Source organism: Anas platyrhynchos, chromosome 1 (assembly GCF_047663525.1).
Source record: "Anas platyrhynchos isolate ZD024472 breed Pekin duck chromosome 1, IASCAAS_PekinDuck_T2T, whole genome shotgun sequence".
Classification (NCBI taxonomy): Eukaryota; Metazoa; Chordata; class Aves; order Anseriformes; family Anatidae; genus Anas; species Anas platyrhynchos.
In genome coordinates this window covers 104,539,776-104,561,760 of record NC_092587.1, presented here as the reverse complement: position 1 = coordinate 104,561,760, position 21,985 = coordinate 104,539,776, and the positions used below count along the sequence as shown (strand labels likewise).

General features: G+C 41.0%; 1 long non-coding RNA gene across 1 annotated transcript; it reads left to right on the top strand.

Annotated features, from left to right (window-relative positions):
* Nucleotides 1-5,572: 5,572 nt before the first annotated feature.
* LOC139999148 (uncharacterized) lies at nt 5,573-20,213 on the top strand. The gene is made up of 3 exons (XR_011804255.1): nt 5,573-5,685; nt 5,980-6,181; nt 19,996-20,213. It is a non-coding gene; the product is annotated as an uncharacterized lncRNA (long non-coding RNA).
* The last annotated feature ends 1,772 nt before the right edge of the window (nt 20,214-21,985 follow it).

Genomic DNA, 21,985 nt, shown 5'->3' with positions numbered 1-21,985 from the left:
CCGTGTTGTGTTTTCTATGATATTGGATTCCAATGTGATAGTATTTTCATTTTTACATTCTAAAAAAAAGGAGAAAATTCAAGTTAATCTTTGCTGAAAAGACCGTAGAGTTATATTTGTATAAATGGAAGTTAGAAAGTTAGAGAAAGTTAGAGATTTTTATAAATGAAAAAGTCAGGGATGGAGGGGAGAGATTTCCCCTTCCCCTAAATGTAGAATTTGTGCTTTCTGACTTTATGACTTCAAGTGAAAGCAGGGAATGTTTAGTGGGAAGAAAGGTTTAGATTTGGTTTTAACTTAAACTTCAGCTTAATTTGCACTTTTGGTTTTTTGATTGCTCAACTTGACATCTGAACTACATAGGACAGGTTTATTAATGCTTTTCTTACGATGCAGTTCTGGATGGGCCCTCTGAGGGTTTTGGAGCAGCATGAGAGAGGATGCACAAGCAGGGACTTGAACTTGTTTCTCCAAGTATTTAGTGGTGTAGGAGGGTAAAATATGGGTGGTGGTGTATTGTTTGCATGCAAAAGTGGTCCTATAAGTAAATGTGTACTAGCTAATCCATGATTATGGTTGTCAGAGGATGGATTAATCTCCATATGCAAGTCTAATAATACAATACTAAGATAGCTGCAAGTATAATGTGAGAGCAGAAATACCATCATTGCTTACATCTGTGAAAACAATCATCACACAAGCTGAAACAGATAAATCTAAACATCCCCAGCTGTCTGATTAGAATGTTGTGAGGATTTGAATTTCAGTTCACATGGTAATAAGAGGCTCTGAAGGAGTAAGTTGTACTTCCACTCCTGATGTTTGCTTCTGTAGGAATTAGAAGCATAGCATCTATATGGAGTCCTTCCTAATATCTTTCTATGTGTTTTATTTTTGTTACATTAGATTAGGTTTTTGATGAAAGCAAGGTGAGGGGAATTATTTTGTTTTTAAGGTAGAATATCATAAGGAAGGACAACTTCTAGGGCCCAGAAGCCATGGAAAAACATTAATTGTTTTTATGCTTTGCCCTTGATCTGACTGTGAGTCAGGGGAAGAGGAAAGCAGAATCCCAGCATATGTGCTTAGAAGAAAACCTAACTGTATAGCTGCTGCTGCTTAAGCCCAAAGGAAAATGCTGCAGGTTCAGAGGGGTTAGTGTGTGCCCCAGCTGCCTGTCAGCTCTGACCTGGAATCGCTTCCGTGTATCACTTCTCTGTAGCCCCGAAAGAGTTCAAGAAGATAGATGTGGTTGTGCCCTTGGGTGTTCAGGTTCAAAATGAAGTACTGTAAGGAAGTGCTCACACCATCATATACGTGGGATTTCTTTCCTCATGACTTCCCTGACTTTCACTGAGAAATCTATCTCGTGCAAATCTTGCGTCAAATTTTGAGCTGCTTCTCTATAAGAAATGTAAATCCTTAGGGTATTCAGACTCAAGATGCATTTTGAGTGAGTGGTAAATCAGCTTTACCTAAGGGGAAAAAAAAAAAAAAAGGGTTTTGCAAAAGTGGTGTTTCTGGGTATGAGCACCTGTCAAATAATAGCTACTGTGAGAGTCTTAGCAGCTTAAAATTTACTAGTTTTTATTTGCATTGCAAACTTTCTTACCGAAAATGGTAGCAAGAATTGCCTGGAAAATTGTGTACTTTATAAATAAAAAAAAAAAAAAAAGACCTTCATGAAGTGCTCTCTAAAAACAAGCAGAATTGCTACTGATTCCTCCTTCACAGCCAAGTCCTGGTGGTATATGGCAAAAACAATGTGTGGGGTTTTTTTGTCTGTTTTTGAAGGGGAGGGAGGGAATGTCTTTGTTTTTGTTTCCTTCGTTTTTCCTTTTACAAAGGGATGCATTGCCAGGAAAAATGTTCACCGAAACTGAATCTGAAAACCTTTTGTTACTTCTATTTGTATTGCAGTGACTGGAGACCCCAACAATGAGAACACAGCTGAATCTAAGGCTCAGTAAGACAGTAATTAAATTCATGAGGAGGAGTCTCTTGTTTGATCAAAATGAGATCCGTATGAGTATAAAAGAGCAGACCACAAACTTAGATCCATTTAAGAGCTTAATCTGTTATTTCCATGCTGATTTTTTTTTTTTTGGACCAACTCAGTAACTGCATTATGAAAACGTTGCCCTCTCCCTTTTTCCTTGGTTGAGTTCTCATGTTGGGCATGATATTCTGTTAGCACCCCCGAATGGTAATGCATGCTCTGGTTTCCATGCCAACAAGCCATTTCCAGAAAGTGGGCAGGGGGTTGGGGGCTTGTTGCTGCTTTTTAATTAATCAACTCCTAGGAGCAGAATTGATTTTTTGTTTTTGCTAGAAATATTTCTTGCATTATCCAGAAAACGTTATATGGAACTGTTCATGTCAAAATTGGAAATGCAAATTACATATAACAGATATGTGTTAGATTGCAAGGGCAATAAAATTGGTTTTGCAGTTGTAAGATTTAGGTTCACTTATACATATTTAAATACTGAGATTTAATTTTGAGGAAAAAATAATAAAGCAATCAGTTAATTTATTTTTCATAGTAACATATTGCTTGCTTTATTGTTGTGTTTTTTTCCCCACAATTGCTGTTTTTTAAAATGAATAAAACGTTAATTTTCTAGGTTTTACTGAATATAAAGTCAGCGATGTAAAGCTGAAACATACATCAAGGAAATGCTATTAACTGCATTAAAGCTTTCGAAGTAAGTTGGGTCATAAGAAAACTTCCACAGGATAGCTCTAGTTTTAAAATGTCTCAATCATCATTTTCTAGCTAAAGAAAGAAAGGGTTTAAACTTATAAAGACTAAAAAATGTGTTGTTGTTGTTTTTTTTAATAAAAAGTTCTTTTTATTGTGTTGTGGAAAGCAGCGATCTATTCACTTCTGTTTTGCAATAATTAAATGTTAGCATCTATTGGTTCAAGGCTTTTAAATGTTGATTTCATAAGAATATGTTACATTAAGAAGGGGTATTTGGATAAAGGGAAGTAGGAATGCAGGAAGCAGTAGTTCTCTAGGCAGATTAAATTCTGCAGTAGAGGGGAAGAAACAAAGATGCTGCTAAATTGCTGTTGTTTGGTAGTGTAATCATAACACGAGTCAATTGTGGATCCCACTGTGAAATGAAAGACAGAACTTTATTGTTTTTTCCTCCATCATTTAATTATTTCCTATACAGTGCCCATCACCAGAGAATCCTGAAACCTGCAAGAAAAGTCTTGCAGTCACTTGTTTATCTACCATCTGCTTAAAAGTTTATTAAAAGGATTGTTTTCCTCTATTACTGAGAGCAAGTTAATTTGCCAGTTGAAAGCACAGGTGTGTAGGTGTTGAATTCTTTTCCATAGGCCTATCCTAAGGTAAATATTTTCAACACCTCCTTGTGCTTGCCTGTATTGACTTTCTCCAGTACTCAGTGTCAGTTCCATTCCTGCATTGCCATGACTGAGAAACACTATGTTTTTTTCTGTTAGCACAAACTACAAGTTCAAAATCATTGTTACCTTCTCAGTGATCATAATACCTGAACCTAATTTCCCCTTGGCCCCTCCAACACATAACTTGCCATCTCTGTAACCCACCAGCTCTCCACAGATCCCTAGCACAGCTGCCTAACCCAGAAACAAGTGCAAAACCTTGGCACCACGTTTGACGGAACTGTGAGACAGAGGAGAGGTAAAATTACAGGCTGAGGTAGGGCTGTTAACATAGTGATGTATTGGTAGCTAAACAGTTCAAGAGTAAGGCATGATTGGGAAAAAGTACAAAATCCTGAAGAAAAGAAGGGTGTCAAGTCCAACGTCGGGTTGGTCAGGTTGGTGGTGTTGGCGGTGTCAGTGGCTGTGGTGGATGTGCAGTCTCAGCAGTTCCCACGCTCTGCAGCTCTGCTCTGCTCCCAGCTCCACCATTCCTCCACCCCCACCACGTGTGATGCCTGCCTGGTCAGCACAGACTCTTCAGGTGTCTTACCAGGGTATTGTCATGCTGATGCTGAGCCAAGGAGCTCTGTAAGCATGTGAGAGAAAAAATAAATAATTGCTTTTTTCTTTAAGTTGTATGTATCTCATTTGCAGAGGCTTTCCTGCAGGGCTACAGTTGGGCAAATACGCTGATGCAAGTAGCAAAAGATGTCTGCATTTGTACAACACAGTAAGTCTGCAGGTATCTTGCAGGTACTTCTTGCGGGTATATTATTTCATGATGGCTGAACCTGAGCGAAGCACACAGCAAATGTCCTTGATGCCGCATATGCATATCAGGGCTACAGGTCAAATACTTCAGGAAAAAAAAAGCAAAAAAAACTGACTGCTATGTATGGGTCATGCAAGTTTGCAGTGAAGGTGATCTCTTGCAAAAAGTTAAAATTTGTTTGCCTACAGAGACAAAAATATTTTAAAGGTGAAATTTAAAGTTGGCAGTAAATGTCCAGCAGGTGTACTACTGGTACATCTGAAAAGCAAAAATACTGATATTTCATTTGCAATAGTGTACCTACGTGCACCTAATCTAGCAGAAAGAGTTAACGTGTACTTTTTGTGCATTCTTTATCTTTTGAAGTTATGTGGTTAAACTTCAACATTATTATTATTATTATTGTTATTATTATTAAAAAGAGGGGAAAAACAGGCAATACTCCTTCATAGCCTTTGTTTACTGGAAGTGCCTGAAGGGAGATCAAGTCAGACAGTTGGTCATAAGATGAAAAAGAGCCTCCCCGCAAGCTAAAGAAAAAGTTTAAATTGCATTATTTTCAGGAAGATAGCATTTGGCACTGATGAAAAGTGTGTGTGTTCTTAAAAATCACCTAACATAATTAGACCTACTCAGTTCTAGGTGCATCTGTCCTGTTCTCTCATTCTGCCCCAGTAGCTCATGACACTGGCACAGGTTGCCCAGAGAAGCTGTGGATGCCCCATCCCTGAAGGTGCTCAACACCAGGCTGGATGGGGCTTTGGGCAACCTGGTCTGGTGGGAGGTGTCCGGGTCCATGGTGGGGGGCTGGAACTGGATGGTCTTTAAGGTCCCTTCCAACCCAGACCATTCTATGGTTCTATAAACATTTGCTAATTTTATTTTTTTTAGAAAATTGACAGCTAAAAATATAAAAGAAAGCTAAAAATCTCACCATCTTTGCAAAGTTATGTGACTCAGGGAGATTTTATAAAGCCATCTACAGGTTTCCACTTAGAAGGAAAAAAAAAAAAAAAAGGCTGCAGGATAAGGTCACACCAAAGCACTCACATGGAGAGTGTGCTTGCATGTGTGTGCATGTGCCCCAAGTACAAGGAAAGCTTTGCTCGGTGCTTCTGATATTCCCAACAAGGAGTCATAAGTCTGTGGGCAAAAAACTCCGCTCCTTGACCACTGCAACTGTGGTGACATCATGAGATGTTCCAATGCCCACATGCCCAAGTGCAGTCCAGTCAAGCCAAGACCAACATGGTGCATTTTGGATCAATTTCCTGCCATGGGTTGAAGCAGCAGCAGAGCAGCTCCTGCCGGGTTACCAAGACAACCTTGTGATGTTGTCTTTTCAGAATGCATCGGATCTATAGGTCATCATGCTGTTAGAGAGGGGCATTAAGTGATGTTTCACTCGATCTGTCCTTCAGCAGCAGCTTGCACAGCTGCCCTTGGCCATCTGTAACAATGGCAGAGGAACAGCAACTTACCAGCAGGTACGTCCCACTAAACGCTTTTCTTTTCAGGATGTCGCACGCAAGAAACAAGATTAACGAGAAGAGTACTTAATAAATCTGATGCAAAAGCACCAGGACAATTTGGACTGCTCTGTAGGATCATCATTTCTCAGCAGGTTTAAAATCTGACAGGACCCAATGATGCCTTTTCCAATTCTTTAAAATGTACTCTGTATTAGCCTAGCATTTGAAACACACCCTCACTATAGCATTTAGTTTTACTCACAACAATGTAATTAATGCAAGTTCAGTCTAAGTCTCGAATATTCCTAGGGTGCTGTGTTGACTCCAGATGAAGAAGCCACTGAGTAAAACCCTCAGCAGTAACAAAAAGCCTACCAAGACTGATCCTGGAGCAACTTGTCTATAAACCTCTGTTAGAACAATTTCAGGATCTTCATCGTCATCTTCATCCATATTTCAGAGGTAGATTGCAATGCTGAGGGACCAAGCAGAAACAGGTTATTGGCTAGAGGTAACTTTTGCAATATCAGCTGCATGGTACAGTCTAAAACTATTTGTTACTTTTTCTTTTTTTGTTTTTTAAGCTTCTCACTTGGCTGCTTTAGTTTATTGATACTAGTATGGAGAGGAGTGAGTGCAGGCATCTGCATAGCTATATTCATAAATTAATTATATATGAATATATTCATAAAATATATAAATTAAATAATTATATTAATATATAAAAATAATTATATAAATCATGTATAGCTAAAATTAGGAAATAAGATTTTTTTTCCTACCTCTTATTTGCAAGTGTTAAAATATTTATTGCACTTTTCTGTGTGTTTGGCATGCATGGGAATCAATGTGCCTGTTGTTCTGTGGTCAGTTTAGAACACGGGAGAATTTAGTGGCTTCTGGTAAGGATACACAATACCCAGCACATTAAATACAGCACATGATTACATTTAGAAGAGTAATGTTGCAAAGCATTAACCAATGCATTCTGTAAGTGAGGAAACAGGGCTAAAGTTGGGTTAGGCAGCCAAGGGCAGCCTAACTTCTTTTCGTTAGCAACGCTGGATTGGTACAGATTCCTCAGCAGAATAGTTCTGATAATTCCTCTTTTTAAGATTTTTTTTTCCTTCCTGATATAGTAGGAAAAAAAAAAAAAAGGGTATTCTGTGAAGCCAAATGCTGGCTTTAAGTGATAGGACTTCCTTAATCCGTCTAAAGAAAGATGAAATATTGAGAAATACTGTCCCACTTTCTGACTCTTCAATGATTTTTGCTAATCTACTGAAGCTAAATAATACTGTGGGAAGACGGTTTTCCCTGTAACGGTTTTAACGATTTTTATTTTATTTTATTTTATTTTTTAGGTAGGAGTCTGTGGCTTCCAGTGGGTATTTTAATTAGAATTCAATTAGAATTCAAATCCAATGCAGCTAGACTTTCAAATGAAGAGATCATAGAGTGCAAATTATTCTGTTTAGAGTTGTGCATTGAAATAAACAACAGGGGACTTCTTTCCCATGATGTTTTTTTAAAAAGTGATTTTTAAAAAGTGAATAGATGTTAATGTGGGCTGCACTTTTGAAAAATAGTAATACTTCTGTTTAACTGTAGGTTTGTTTGAAGTGCCATTGCTTGAAGTTTTTTGTGTGATTAGTCTGGAATGAGGCTTTTGTACAAGTGACAATATTTAAGGATAGATGGGTCTTTCAGTATGGAGATAGGTTAAGGAATAATAGTAGTACTAAAGTGCAATCAACGTGGGAACGTGCAATATTCTTCTTCTCTCATCATGACTTAAATGACTTTGATAAGCAGCAGCATCCTCCATAACGCTGATACAGCTGCTGCTCAGAATAAGCTGGACTGTATTCTTTGTCCAAAAGCTCCGTCATGCAGACATAAGATGATTTGCTACAATCTTTTGATAATTACTGCTGCCACCGATGTGCAGCACAAGGCAGTGTGCAGGGCAGTGCCGGCTGGTGTCTGTAAGTATCATGGCTGTGGATGCTGGATTAGAGGAAGGATGCGAATCGCCATGGGGAGCTCACCAAGTATTCTCTCCTCTTGCTACTGATGGGGTCACGCTACTGGGCTGGAAGTACCACGCTTTTGTACAGTAGGGCATTTCTGACATTATTCTCGCTTTCCAGGCAGATTAGTTGGAGCACAACAATGGCCAAGTAACATACCCGTTTGCTGCGGCTGCAGCTACTTGTTTTTCCTTCTCACCCTACTACCCCTAAAATTCCCTCCTCCCCTCCCACCTCCTGCAAAAAAAGTATGACTTCCCTCTTTCTTCAAAGACATACTTGAAAAAACATCTCTTTGTGGATTCGTAGCTACTGGGAGAAAAACAACAACAAAACAATACCCTAAAGCTTTAAAAAGTGCTGAATCCAGTCATGGGAAAGATACACTCACCTACAATACTAACCAGTAGGTAGGTCAAGCTGGTCTCCATTAGCATGGAATCATCCAGTATGTTTTTTTCCCAGCAGCAAACACTTTTTTTTAATTATTATTATTAGTAGTATATAGAATCATAGAATCATAGAATATCCTGAGTTGGAAGGGACCCTTAAGGACCATCAAGTCCAACTCTTGACACCGCACAGGTCTACCCAAGTTCAGACCATGTGACTAAGTGCACAGTCCAATCTCTTCTTAAATTCAGTCAGGCTCGGTGCAGTGACCACTTCCCTGGGGAGCCTGTTCCAGTGTGCAACCACTCTCTCTGTGAAGAACCCCTTCCTGATGTCCAGCCTAAACTTCCCCTGCCTCAGCTTAACTCCATTCCCGCGGGTCCTGTCGCTGGTGTTAATGGAGAAAAGGTCTCCTGCCTCTCGACACCCCCTTACGAGGAAGTTGTAGACTGTGATGAGGTCTCCCCTCAGCCTCCTCTTCTCCAGGCTGAACAGGCCCAGTGCCCTCAGCCGTTCCTCGTACGTCTTCCCCTCCAGGCCTTTCACCATCTTCGTAGCCCTCCTCTGGACACTCTCCAACAGTTTCATGTCCTTTTTATACTGTGGTGCCCAGAACTGCACACAGTACTCGAGGTGAGGCCGCACCAGCGCAGAGTAGAGCGGGACAATCACCTCCCTCGACCTACTAGCGATGCCGTGCTTGATGCACCCCAGGACACGGTTGGCCCTCCTGGCTGCCAGGGCACACTGCCGGCTCATATTCAACTTGTTGTCTACCACGACCCCCAGATCCCTCTCTTCTAGGCTGCTCTCCAGCGTCTCATCGCCCAGTCTGTACGTGCAGCCGGGGTTTCCCCGTCCCAGGTGCAGGACCCGGCACTTGCTCTTATTGAACTTCATGCGGTTGGCGATCGCCCAGCTCTCCAACCTATCCAGATCCCTCTGCAAGGCCTTTCCACCCTCATTCGAGTCCACAACTCCTCCAAGTTTGGTGTCATCAGCAAACTTGCTCAAAATGCCTTCTATTCCTACATCCAGATCGTTTATAAAAATATTGAAAAGTACCGGCCCTAAAATGGAGCCTTGAGGGACCCCACTGGTGACCGCCCGCCAGCCTGACGCAGCCCCATTCACCATAACCCTTTGGGCCCTGCCCGTTAGCCAATTGCTCACCCATCGTATGATGTACTTATAAAACATTCCTTTAAAATAGTTCTGACCAAATTGCTTGGTTTTCAAAAAGCATGTTTTCTCTGCATAATCAACTCTTGAGAGGGAAAGGAGTAATGCTACATATTTGCAAAACAAAGGAAAGGGAAGCAAAAGGTAAGGCAAAGGTTTGCTTGTTTGTTTTTTAAAAGACTTTAATAAGATTCCTCACTGCAGTATCTAGAAGGTGATCTTAGATTGAACCTCAGCAGCAGCTGTCAGCACAGATCCCCAGGGAGCGTGGGCTGGCCTTCAGCAAGCCCATGTCAATGTTAACTGCCTTTGTGGCTAGCTCCACTAGGTCTTTCCCCTGAGAGGAGTGAAATGAGCAGGACTGGGAGGAAGTCTGGTCTTTTCCAGCCCCCATCCCTCTCACATTAAGCTCTAACTCTGCTGCACTTGAAATAGCTCTGTCTAGACCCGGAGACTTCATCTTGAGAGCAGCAGGCATGCCGGCTCGCTCAGAGGGGCCGCTGTCACCGCATGGTGTCTGGCAGCACACCCCACGTGGCCATGGCCTTGCCTGAGAAGGAGGCTGGACACAGAGAAGAGGCTGTACACAGGGCATGTTTTTCTGTTGGGTGAGGGTTGCACCATGACATTCAGACTCTGGACTCAAATACACCACAGCAGAGCCGTGCAGAGAAGTAGCTGAGGTGCTTTGGCTCTTGCACAGAGACATTACGCAGATCTGTCCTGTTGTTCATGAACAATCCCACTTGTTTTCCTTATTGTGGCAAACAGCCATGGTTCGCTTATGCTCGTTTATTTTTGTACTTGTTAAAATAACAGCATTTACAAAAGAATTTGATTTTTGGCATGCAAGTCAAAGACATTGATCCAACAGCAAAAGCAGACCAGTTATTACTGCCAGTAATATGATAGTGTCTTTTAGTGCCAAAAAAATAAAACTGGTAGCCAGATGCTTTTGTCTTATTTCTGCTCTCTTGTATTTGATCACAACAAATCTGATAATTAACTGCATTTATCAAAATTAAGTGCCTAATGTTTAAATTCAACATTTTAGTAATGTAATCTCCTTGTTTGTTCTACTTTTGCATTTATTACCTTAAACTGCACATCTTTTAGCAGATGAGGTTTTTCACACAGGAAATAGTAGATCACAAAAGTATTCTCCTAATAATTTGTACCCAGTAATAGTTAGCGTTTGTGTAAATAAATCACATCTACACTCTGCTAACATCAAATTTCAATCACAAGTATATTTGATGTTTTATCTGGCCAAGGTACTTTAAAACAGTTCCAGCAGTGATAGCCAGACTGCTGGTTCAGTGTGCTCTCCAGCAAGATACTATCAAGCCCTGTTCAGAAGTTAATATGGGTATGTTTTCCTTCATACTGAAGGTCAGCTCAAGGTTTTGTCTATTTAACTTTAGTACTCTTCATGTTGTTATCAGGGAGGCAAATCCTAGGGAATGCATTTATATGTGAAATGCAGCTTTTCGTCCTGCTAAAAGCTCACAGCTTAATCGTCGTTTATGTTATTTACATGTATGTCAACCTTCAGCTTTGTTGCATCAATTCTTCAGCATTCAGTGCCATTTTCTGTAGGACTATATGACAATTTCAGCTTCATTTGCTGATCACAGGCCTATTTTAAAGTGTGGCTAGGACAAAGGTATTCTCATTAAAAAACAAAAACAAACAAACAAACAAAAACCTCTTTGCAGCTGTATAATATCTCTTGAAAACAAATGAACAAAACTACATTTTACACGCTTAATAAAAGCAAGGAAAATAGTATTGCCTAACATTACAATTTTCAAACTCGCCCAGTCATAACATGCTGCCTCACATGCTAGCATAGCTGCTCAACATTATCCTGTTGGCACTAACTCCTCGATGCTGGGTCTCTGCTTTAGAGAATGCCCTTCCTTGCTTCCAAATCCTGGTGACAGTAACTCTGAAGAGCTCCAGAACATTTTTACATTGTCGTGAGGACAAAAAACAGACCTGGGACCTTGCTTTTTTTTTTTTTTTTTTTTTTTTTTTTGAAATTTGCTTTCCAGTACCCTGCTGAGGCCGTACCCAAAGCTGGCTAACTTAACAGGCCTCCGAGAAAGCTCATGTTCTCCATGCTGGTGTCTGAGACAAACACTGAGCCTTGCTGCCAGGGCTGGCCATGCTGTGCTGAGTCCTGCTGAAATCCAAGTGAGGTTTGCTGTGTGGTTAGGCTGGGGAGCACTAAGGCACAAAGTCATGTAGGTCAGCTGCATCTCTTGTGCACTCAGGGCTTGGCTTGGAAAGGTGAAAGTATCTTCTGCCCCAGCAGACCTTGGCACAGACGGGGAGCATCTGTTCCCAACCCATTCACAGCCATCCCGTAACAAAAGCAACAATTCCTAGCATTAAATAACATCAACATTGGACTGGCTCATCTAGAAAGCAAACACATCAGAGGCTAGCTGATGTGAGATGTTATCCCGGCAAAGCCAAGGAGGCTGCAACTGCCTGACTGCACTAGGCAGCTGGAGATGGCTGGGAGCAGCAGATGCTCAGTAAAGCACCCCAAAACTGTCATCAGCTCATTGCATTTTTGTCCTCAAAGAGCTGGCAGGGCACCAGCTGACACTGCTTTGTACCAACACCAGTGTTAGGGGGTGGCAGCCTCAAACCTGGCTGATGGCTCCTGCTCTAGCTCCAACTTGTCCTGGCCCTCCTGGCCACCAGCGTCCCCAGACTGCAGCCCTGTGCTGCAGCCCTGAGTGCCACGAGGCACACACTTTCCAAAGAAGAGGGTGCAGTGCCTCTGTCCCTGACCAGTCCCATCCCGCAGTCACAGCAAGGAGAGCTGGGCCATGCCAGGGATGGTGACTGGGGCTGTCCACAGCCTGGCCATCCCCAGGCCCCTCTGCAGGCCCTGGGCCCATCTGGGGATGTCAGGTGTGCATGGATGGGCATGGGCACGGGCACGGGCATGGCTTGGGCTGAGCCCAAACACTGTTCCCTAGACACTGGCTGGTGGGTGCCCAGCTGAGGCCTGGCACAGCTCACATTAACAGCTTGGCAGTTTCCACAGAAATCTGATCCGAGGTTTTACAGCTGTGCTGTGTCAGACTTGGTTTTGAATATGGGCAGCTGAGGTAGGGCTAAGGAGGACTGCAGGTGGGGAGTCAGCCAAAAAAGAGGTCAGAAGGTGGCCAGGGCAAACAGAGCCATGTTTATACATGTTTATACATGTGGATCAGATGTTGCTGCACCTTCTCTGCTCCAGGCCAAACAACCCCAGCTCTCCCAGCCTCTCCCCATCAACAAGAGATGCTCCGGTCCCACAATCACCTTTGTGGGACTTTGCTGGCCTCACTCCAGTGGACTCTCAGGCTAAAATTGCTAACAATAATGAGGCCCCAATGCCACCTATGTTGTTTCTTTGCCCTGGTGGTGCACAGACTGGATCAACATGAATAATGTTATAAGACAGGGTCTGATTGCCCATGAGCTCTATCTGTCATGGAAATGAGAGGGAGGAGGAGGAAGGAGGAGGAAGGCTTACAAAGAAAACGTGATCATCTCAGCAATGACCGCCTCGCACTGGCTAACCACAAAGAGACAAACTGCACTGCTTTGCTAGCTTTATCTTTGCCAAACCAGAATACCTGATTTCGCAAGCATAGCTGCATGTGCAGTGTTTTCTACATTGCTTTGTTTCTGTTTTTGAGAAACTTTTAATTTTTAAACTAAAATAGGAAAAAAAAAACCACACCACCAACAACAACAAAAAAAAGAAACATACTTCGTTCTTGCATCATATTTTCTTCTTGCTGATCAGATCTTTCCAGGGACATTTATCACACAAACATCTTTACTTACACTCATGGGAAAGGCAGATTCAGAGTAGTCTGACAGAGCCCTAATTCCCAAGTCAGGCTTCAGGCTTGTCCAGCAATCATCTTTGTGGCCTTTCCCTGGACTTGGTCCTGTACTGCACTTTCATTGGCCTTTGGCTCATTAGAGCCAAAGGTGGTCAGAGAAGGTCTGAGAAGCTGTCTTCAGCTGTAAACTCTCTTTCTAGCTGTGTCACTGAATTTTGGATGACGACACTATGCAAATCCATAAAACTATTTGTTCTTGTTTCTTCAACTACAAAATGTGGCAATACTGAATTTGATTGCAAAACTTAATCTGTTTACATCTGAGATCCTCTACAGCTGTATGCTATGCAATCGTGCCATTACTCACTACTTATCACCTTTGTGGGGGATTAATCCTTCCAGAAAATCTCTGAAATTTGACTGCAGGGTTCTGCTGACTTATTTAGAAAATGTGGAGCTCAGAACACTAACAGAAGTTGCTTTGTGCAGTACAGTCTTTGCTATGATAAATTCAAAATTGCCTGAGACCCACTGGAAACTACTTACTTTGTGCAAGTTTTAAAGCAGGCTTGCTGGACAAAATATCATCAACCAAGTGCAATGCCTGGTCGCATATAACAGGATGGCTTTTTCACCACCTTAAAGAGGTAAATCTGCTTCTGTTGCCGTATAGTTAGAAACTCATAACCTTCTTCTCCCCCTCACACCCCCCAACTGATGAAATTAGCTCTAAATATTCCTATTATTTTTCTCTCTGATGTGAGTCAGCTATTTGATATCACAAGGCTGTATGTCACTTCTTTTCTGAACCAGTGCTCTCTGGCTCCAGTTTTTACCTTGTAGCATATCTTGAGCTAACAAACATGCAGAAATTGGAAGCCTTGGGTTAAAGCACTGACAAGAGAGAAAGAAAAGTTTTGTGGTTTTTATTTGTTTGTTTGTTTTTAGTCCTCTGCTTCAAAAATCCAAAGTAAACTCTCAAGCTGGCACTGGCATTTGTGAAACCAGGGCAGAGCAGCTAGACTAGTGTAACATTTTCCCTTTATAAACTCTGCAAAGGTACAGTTAGAGATGATGGTGGAGTCACTGGCAGGGAAAAGTGTTGAAATCTATCAAGACAGATCAGACACTCTGGGAGTGACAGTGTAATTGAAAAGACGTCTTGAGAACTGAAGTCTCTGTTGTTTCCAGGGGTTTTCTTCTCCACTGTCAAATGGAGGATACTTTCTCAGCCAGGTCCCAAAGCCCTCAGCAAACAAAGCTGCTGATCCACTGATACCTCACTCTCTTGGCAAACTGAGAGCTTGCAAGTGAGGCAGATGTTGAAGCCTGCTACCCCACTCCTGCATGGTGCTTTCCTTGGCAGCTGAGCCAAGTGAACACATCCTTGCCACCAAGAGAACATTGCCACTAACACCAGAGTACCCTGTTTACCTGCAGCAGGAGAGTTTGCTCTGGCTTTTTCCAGCCTCTTCTGGGAGCCACTCATTAAAGAGGCAGAAAACCAGCTGCAGCCTTGGTGGTGGTCCCACTGGCCAAAGGGGTATAGAGAGGAATGCTGAAGCCAGTGCATGGTGGGGGAGGTAGAGCAGGCAATAGCAGTGAGTTGCTGCACTGGTGCCACTCATCAGCTTGAGGCTCTGTGCCTGCCTGGAGCACAGGGCAGCTGAGGAGGTATGTGCTGCCAGCTCACACCTTTCTTACTGTGCTGGCTTCTCTTCAACAAGCAATGCGAAGAGGCATAATACTGCTTGCATAGAAGCCCATTTTAACATGCAGGTCTATGTGCATTTCCTGGCTTCTCTTCTTCTCATTTTTCTCAACATCTCCTTCCCTGTGTAGCCTCTCTGGTTTTTGCAGGTGTGCAGGCACGACTGTCCACAGCACTGTGTTTTGCTGGGTTATTTTTCAAGCAAATCAGTTCCCTGAGCTGATTCATAGCGTGGTCTGACAAACAGTTGAGTCGACACTACTTCAAAGGACAGCATGGTGTGGCTGGTCTGAGAGAATGTGACATTGGGCAGAGGGAGAGGACATGCCTTGGGTAATATTCCTCTCCAGTATCACACGTTGCTGTACTGTACAGCTGGAGATTGCAGAGCAATTGCAATAGCTTTGAACTGCAGCCACAGAAAGAGCTAGACAGTCAGTCTGCTGAGGTTTTGACAGGCTCTGTTTGGCGCCCTGACATCATCACTAAAGAACCTGGTGGCCTCAGGAGACTTCAGCACCTGCAGCCCAGGTGCCCTGAACACAGCCACTTGCTGACACATCCAAGGGCATCCTGACTGTTTTCCTAGTGAGGGATCCCCTGGGGCATGTGCTTTCCCAGCTGCATACTTAATGGCATGAGTGAAGGAGGATTCTGTTTTGCTCATACACTGAACTCTTCATGAAATTATTAGAAAGATTGCAGAAGACTTTGGAGGCAGACTGTTGACAGGAGTAAAGTCTTCTCTAATTATCATTAATTCTGAATGACAAAAGTTGCTAAGAGGAGAATTTCACATTATCAAAGGTGTTCAGTGTCTTGCAGGGTCAAATCCTCTATTATCTAAGACAACTTTTCACCTTTTCAGTAAAGCAATCTTGAATTCTAACAACTCTAAAACCTCACTAGGCACTGCTAAGTTTTTGATAGGATCACCCCTGATTACATATCTGGTCAATCAAATGTTGCAGCAATGTGCCTGACCTAATTGATGTCAGGGTGTAAAATACCACAGCTTTCACAGCAAGCAGCTAACACAACACTCATGGATAAAAAGAGCTCATGTTGGGGTCAAGATTAGGGTAGAATACATTTAGGACACCCAAAGTTACATTTCTTTTATTTTTTATTTTTTTATTTTATTTATTTTATTTATTTTATTTTTTTTACGAAAATACATTAGAATACATCTACTCTCATGATGCTTTTTTTGAGTAAGCAAAACAAATCAGAACCTAATTTGTTAACAGGATATTTTAGCACAGTCAACCACTACTAGGAGGAACTTCTGAAGGGTTTTTATATGAATCCCAAGCCAAAATTAATGCTTAGTTTTTCAGGACTTCACAGAAATTGTTGGCTCTCAGCGTTGTTACTTATTTATTTATTTAGTGATACACATCACACAAACACACACACAAAATAGAAAGTCCCAGAACACAGCATTAAAGACAGCCTATAATTAAGTTGGCTTCATGCAGCCTGCCAGAATAATTCACCACCTGTAGTATGCTCTTTTCCTTTAGGGCTTCTTGGATATCCACACGTATGTGTGGTCAGATCACGTGGACTTTTGTTATGTGTTTTGCCCACTTGGAGGATGTGTTTTGCTTTGGTGACTACTTGACATGCTCTTTGATCTGATTCAAAAAAACAAAACAAAGCAAAAAACACGTTGAATACACTTGATTTTACGATGAATAATAATTAAAAGACACTAAGAAATCCCTAGATCAGACATTCTTGGAATCAAACAGTTCCTGGAAGAGAGAAGAAGCAGCTGTAATTATTCTACCTGCAGGTAGAAGTGTTTCTTGCAGGCCTGAACATGCATAGTCCTCTGCACTCCCTGAAGTTTTAATGTGGGAAGGACCAGCGAAGGACAGTTAAGCAAAAGGATTGAACTAGAAAAGTATTCCTATTAGAATGAAAGACATCACTTCGCTGAAAGTTTCCATACACTGCTGCGTGGATCTCAGGAGGGTCACTCAAAGATGGAGCCATTCACCTTCAAAATTGCAAATATTCTTTTACAATAAAAGTGGATAACAGGGTATTGGATGTGGGAAGGGTGAATAGGGAGCTACTTCATCTGAAACCACAAAGTTGGTGGAGCTGCTGGGCAACCGCAAAGGTGGGTTTTGACCAGTATCCTATTTGCGATGCCGTAGACCCAGGAGAGAAGCTGGGAACCCTGCAAATCTGCTTGGATGTGTCCCAGATACAACTTCAGAGTTTTGCCCCACCTGCTGTTCTTCCTGAGCCATTGCTGGTGTCTTTGTCACGAACAATATGAGACCTAAAGTAAAATAGACCTTTTACCGAGCAGATAAGTAAAAAGAAAAACAAATTTTTATCTGAAGTTGTGTCCATTTTATAGAGACTGGTTTTCTATTTTAAAAATTCAGAGTCACTGAATATTTTAAAAACACAAAGAAGTTATCAAGTACATGGAAGAAGTATCTTGGTATTATGTCACATGTTAGTGGTGGAAACTAAAAGACATATTTCCAGAATAAGATTATGCTCATAATTTTGTAGCAAAGCAGAAATATTTGGCTTAGCTCACTACTCTGTTCAACTCTGGGTGCGTTTTCCTTCACAAAGCACCCTTTGCTCTCAGCCATGCCAATAGATCAAGTTAAAATCCAAGGAATTGGTATCAAATCAGGACCTTTATAGATACAAATTATCCAGTTAGTACCATTTTGCCCCCAGTTTACACTAGTTTTATTATTTTTATGCTGTCCTGACAGATATCACAGTACTAAGCATGCAATTAAAATGAATACAAAATTCATGTGTATGCATTTACGTTTCCTACTGGTGCTGTCGATTTTGATTCATTATTCTCTTGATACTTAAAGACAAATAATACAATACTTATGAAAACTCCCATTATGACACTAGATGAAGGCTTGTTGCCGTCTTTCTATTAATGTTAGCAAGACAAAAGCTCTCTCTGGTGGTAGGTTTCAGTAATTACATTTTTTTCATCTTTTCTGTGGCATGTCAAGCAGGCTGGCATTGTAATTCTGTTATGTTACTAAACCCAAAGTGTGCTAGTGACAGCACCAGGGGAAAGAAAACACTGCACTGGGCTGTTTGAACAGCAAAACTTGAGATATGATAGTGTGTAGGTGGTGAACTGGAAGCTAGATGTAAAACTGTGAAATCAGAAAACTCGTGTATTAATGTTTATGACTGCTTGATACATATCACATTAAACCTAAAGACATTCAGGAGCTCAGAAAACAGAAACTACCCTGGATTTAGTTGATTTACTTGTTCTTACAGGTAGGCTTTCTTAAAATAGCAAAATATAAACTGGTCATGTTTTCAGCTGCAGGAGGAGGCTTGGAGAGAAAAACATGCTTACTTTCAAATCCAATTTTTACACATATTGCCGACTGCTGAGCAGCTATCACTCTAAATTAAATTTCCACTTCCCACATGGAAACATAACTATGAGTAAGCAAACAACCTGGGAAAAAAGAGGGAAAGAGATATCCTTAGCCTGTAAAATTTGCTGCAATTTCTGAGTTCATTTTACATCAAAGATTTATGTTTAATAAGAATAGTGTTAGCGAAGCTAGCAATAAAGGTACTATGTCTTCCCATCCTTTCACATATAATAACACTATGCATCTTCTCTTTGGGAATGTGCTCTACAAAATAACCCTCATCTACGAGATCACAAATACACAATACTAAAAACATCCTTCTATCCCTAAATTACAGTGTTATTTCTTTGCATGCATATAATATTTACTTGTCTGCCAACGACAGCCCAGTTATGCCTGAAAATGGGAAGAAAAAAAAAGAAAAAGAAAAAGAAAAAAAAGTCACACAAAAGGGCATTTTATTTCTGTGTCCTTATCAGAGATTTGTCTATATACACTGCAGTTTAGTCACTTAGTCCCCATGATATTATGTGAACAACAGATTTCACAGAATTGCCTTCTCATTTCACTGACCTGTTATACCTTTGGTGTACATGTCTGAGGAAGCTGGGAGAGAGAGGCTGGAGAGAAATACAATTTGCTGATGCTCAGAGATGCATCTAACTGCTAATGGGCTGCCACATACATCAGTGTCTTTTATACATAGTTTTATATATACGTTACATTTCATTTTTACTTTTCCATATAGGCAACTAAATGCTGCCTAGGAAAATCACATGTAGAACTTCAGGCATCAGACTTCAGTAAACTGTTCATAAATACAAAGTAAACATTTTTATAAGTATTTGGCTATAGTGGTACCCAAACATATTGCAATGATTTTCAGGGACAGAAGGAATTTTATAAATCAATCAATTTACTACTTTTTATAATAACGAATTAGTGCATGTGCAACTCTCAGATGTGTTTAGCACCTGGTCATAAGTTTGAGGAATTTTAAGATCAGAAAATATGTTTTATAAAAGTTGGGTGTCACCTCTTTTTCTGTCATGTACACATCTACAGGTTGGCAATATCTCACAAGACTAGACTTGTGAAGTTGTATTTATTTTTCTTCTGAAGTTTTTCATTAATGTTTTACTAAATGAAGTATCCTAAATACATGTAGGTTTACAACACTCCTAAAGCAATCAAAGACCTCGAGTCCTGTATCATTGTTCTTATATCAGTTCTTGCGAGCTCATATTTTCTTTGAAGAAGTGTTTCTTGTATTAAAAAGACAGCAGCTGATGTTTCCAAAAGATCATTTATGTGCTCCAGTAGAAGCACTCTGTAGATGAATAAGAATCTACAGAGCTGTATTACGAATGTGCATAAAAGACTATATGTAATTATACTGCCTACAGTGAAAACATACCCAAACATCTTTGCCACAGCCTCAGTGGAGAGAGGCTTTCAGTGAAGGTTTTGAACAGGAAGGGTAGGATGCATACATAGTATGGCCAGTGATAGTCTTACTTTAAAGGATTTCTCCAGCTGACTTAATGCATTTTGCCAAAGTTGACCTCATTCCATCTCAGCAATTTAGAGCTGTAAGTCTCCCTGTCACTTTTCATATTACTTTGTTCATTGCCCAAACTGGTGTCTCACCTAGGACAGTATGCACCAGGGAAAAAACCTTTTTGCTTACTTCAGAAGAAGCTTCAAGAGCAATTGTGACCTTGCCCTCTTGCTTATTCTAGGCTGCTGCAGAGTCCAAAGAAGAAAGCAAGCTGATGACATAGGGGAGGAAGCCTCCAACAGTATGCTAAGTTTGGGACTGAATCAGGAGCAAGCAACTGAACTTTGTCTGGAACAAGGAGCAAGATCCACAGGGTTTGTTCAGGCTTGCCCTGGACATAGAAACAATGGTGCAAATTTTCTTTTCATTGGTGAATCCTGAAATTTTAGCTTGCAAACATTTATCCCCAGGGTGTATGCCTGTTAGAGGTATTGCCAGGACTATAGTCTGGATCTATTATTGTCTAAACAGAGGAGACATCAGTGCTGCTGGATCTGGACTTGCCTTAATGAGAAGCTGCCTGGATCTGGAGCATCAACGCTTATTTCCCATGTCAGAATAACAGCTGGGTAACTTCTGCTCTTGTTCCCCAGGAATTTTATACTGTCCACAAAGTTTGATCTTTCATTCAAAGACTGCCTTATTTGCATACCAAACTAGATACGATTTCATACATAGAACAAGCACGGATTTTCCTTCTTTCAGCACATGATGTCCAAGTGCGTTCTTGTTCTTCATTACTCTTCACTTCCTTTTTACACGTCCCCCAGACCTTGGTTCTTCTTAACCCAGTAAGCCAATTTTGTGAGATGGGGAATGCAGTGAATAATGGTTTTATATCTGTCAGTCAACAGTCAGAACTTGGGCCAACAGGGAGGAGGCACATCAATTTATTGCTGGCAGAGACAAGCAATATATTACTGGCACAGAAGAGGGAGGCCCCGAGTGGAAAAATTATGGCAAGAGATGGCTGTCCATGTGACACACTTCCTTATGCTGCACCATTAGTTTAAGGAACTCAAGTATTATTATGTGTGTAAAATAATGACCTCACAGCTATAGGCACGATGGAGTAAAACATCGAACTACAGAAACAGGAAATTACTGTTTATACACAAATAAATGCTGTTTCCAAGCACCTTGATACTTATATCACAACATCCCTACTAAACTGAAAGACATTAATTAGCCACATACAGTACCAGTGAAATGATAACAAAGTTCTTCTTCAAACATCACTAAAATATGAGTGACTTAAACAAGTAGAGAGAGACCCAGCAGGACTGAACCCTGGTCAGATACCAGTTTTCTTCTCACCGTCTCACAAATCAAACTGCAATGCACGATCAAGGCAGAATACTGTAGGAATAACACTAATTAGTGTATTAAAATCCATTTGGTAAAATGATGTTAAAATTTAAAACAAACAAACAAACAAAAATCCCCAGTGAATTGGCTCACATTGGAGCTGTCTGGTGCATTACACAAAGTGCCTACTTCACTGGACAACTAATCCAAAGTAATCCTCTTTTGAGATCACTGATTCACTATCTGATTTGTACTCTGGTTTGCACTGGGAATGTCTGCTACTGCAAATTATTCCAAAGTAGCAGATTACTTTATTTTTCACAGCATACACTTTGATCTCCAGAAACTGACAGACAGCACAGTCTTTCCAACAGCTGATAAAATGAAACTTAAAAAAAAGAAAGAAAGATAAAATCCACACATTATTATAAAGTCTCTTACTGGAAATAAACCTGTAAGAAACATCCTATTTTGGCAGTCATACCTCAAATAGATATGAGAAAGTTCACAGGTTAAAAGCTTCACTTTTAGTTTTCCCATAATCCTACCCTTCGGTTTCCAGTTTCCTTTTTTTACCTACTGACTTACAATTCTGCCAGTCATTTCAGCAAATGCCTAGGTGTACCTTCCCGTCTTTCACTCGTACAGCAGCAGGAAGAATGCTGGTCTGGTGAGTGCACTGGGCTTTGATGCAAGTAAGCTGGACTGGGGCTATCTGTCTCTTGCAAGGCTCCTTTTTGGTCTGTGCTACTTAACAGACCTCAGGCTCAGTTCCTTATCTGTAGAATAAAGACAACAATGCGCCTGTCCCTTTATATCCCAGCAGTTGGTAGTCTTCACAATTTAGACTATGAGGTCTGTGT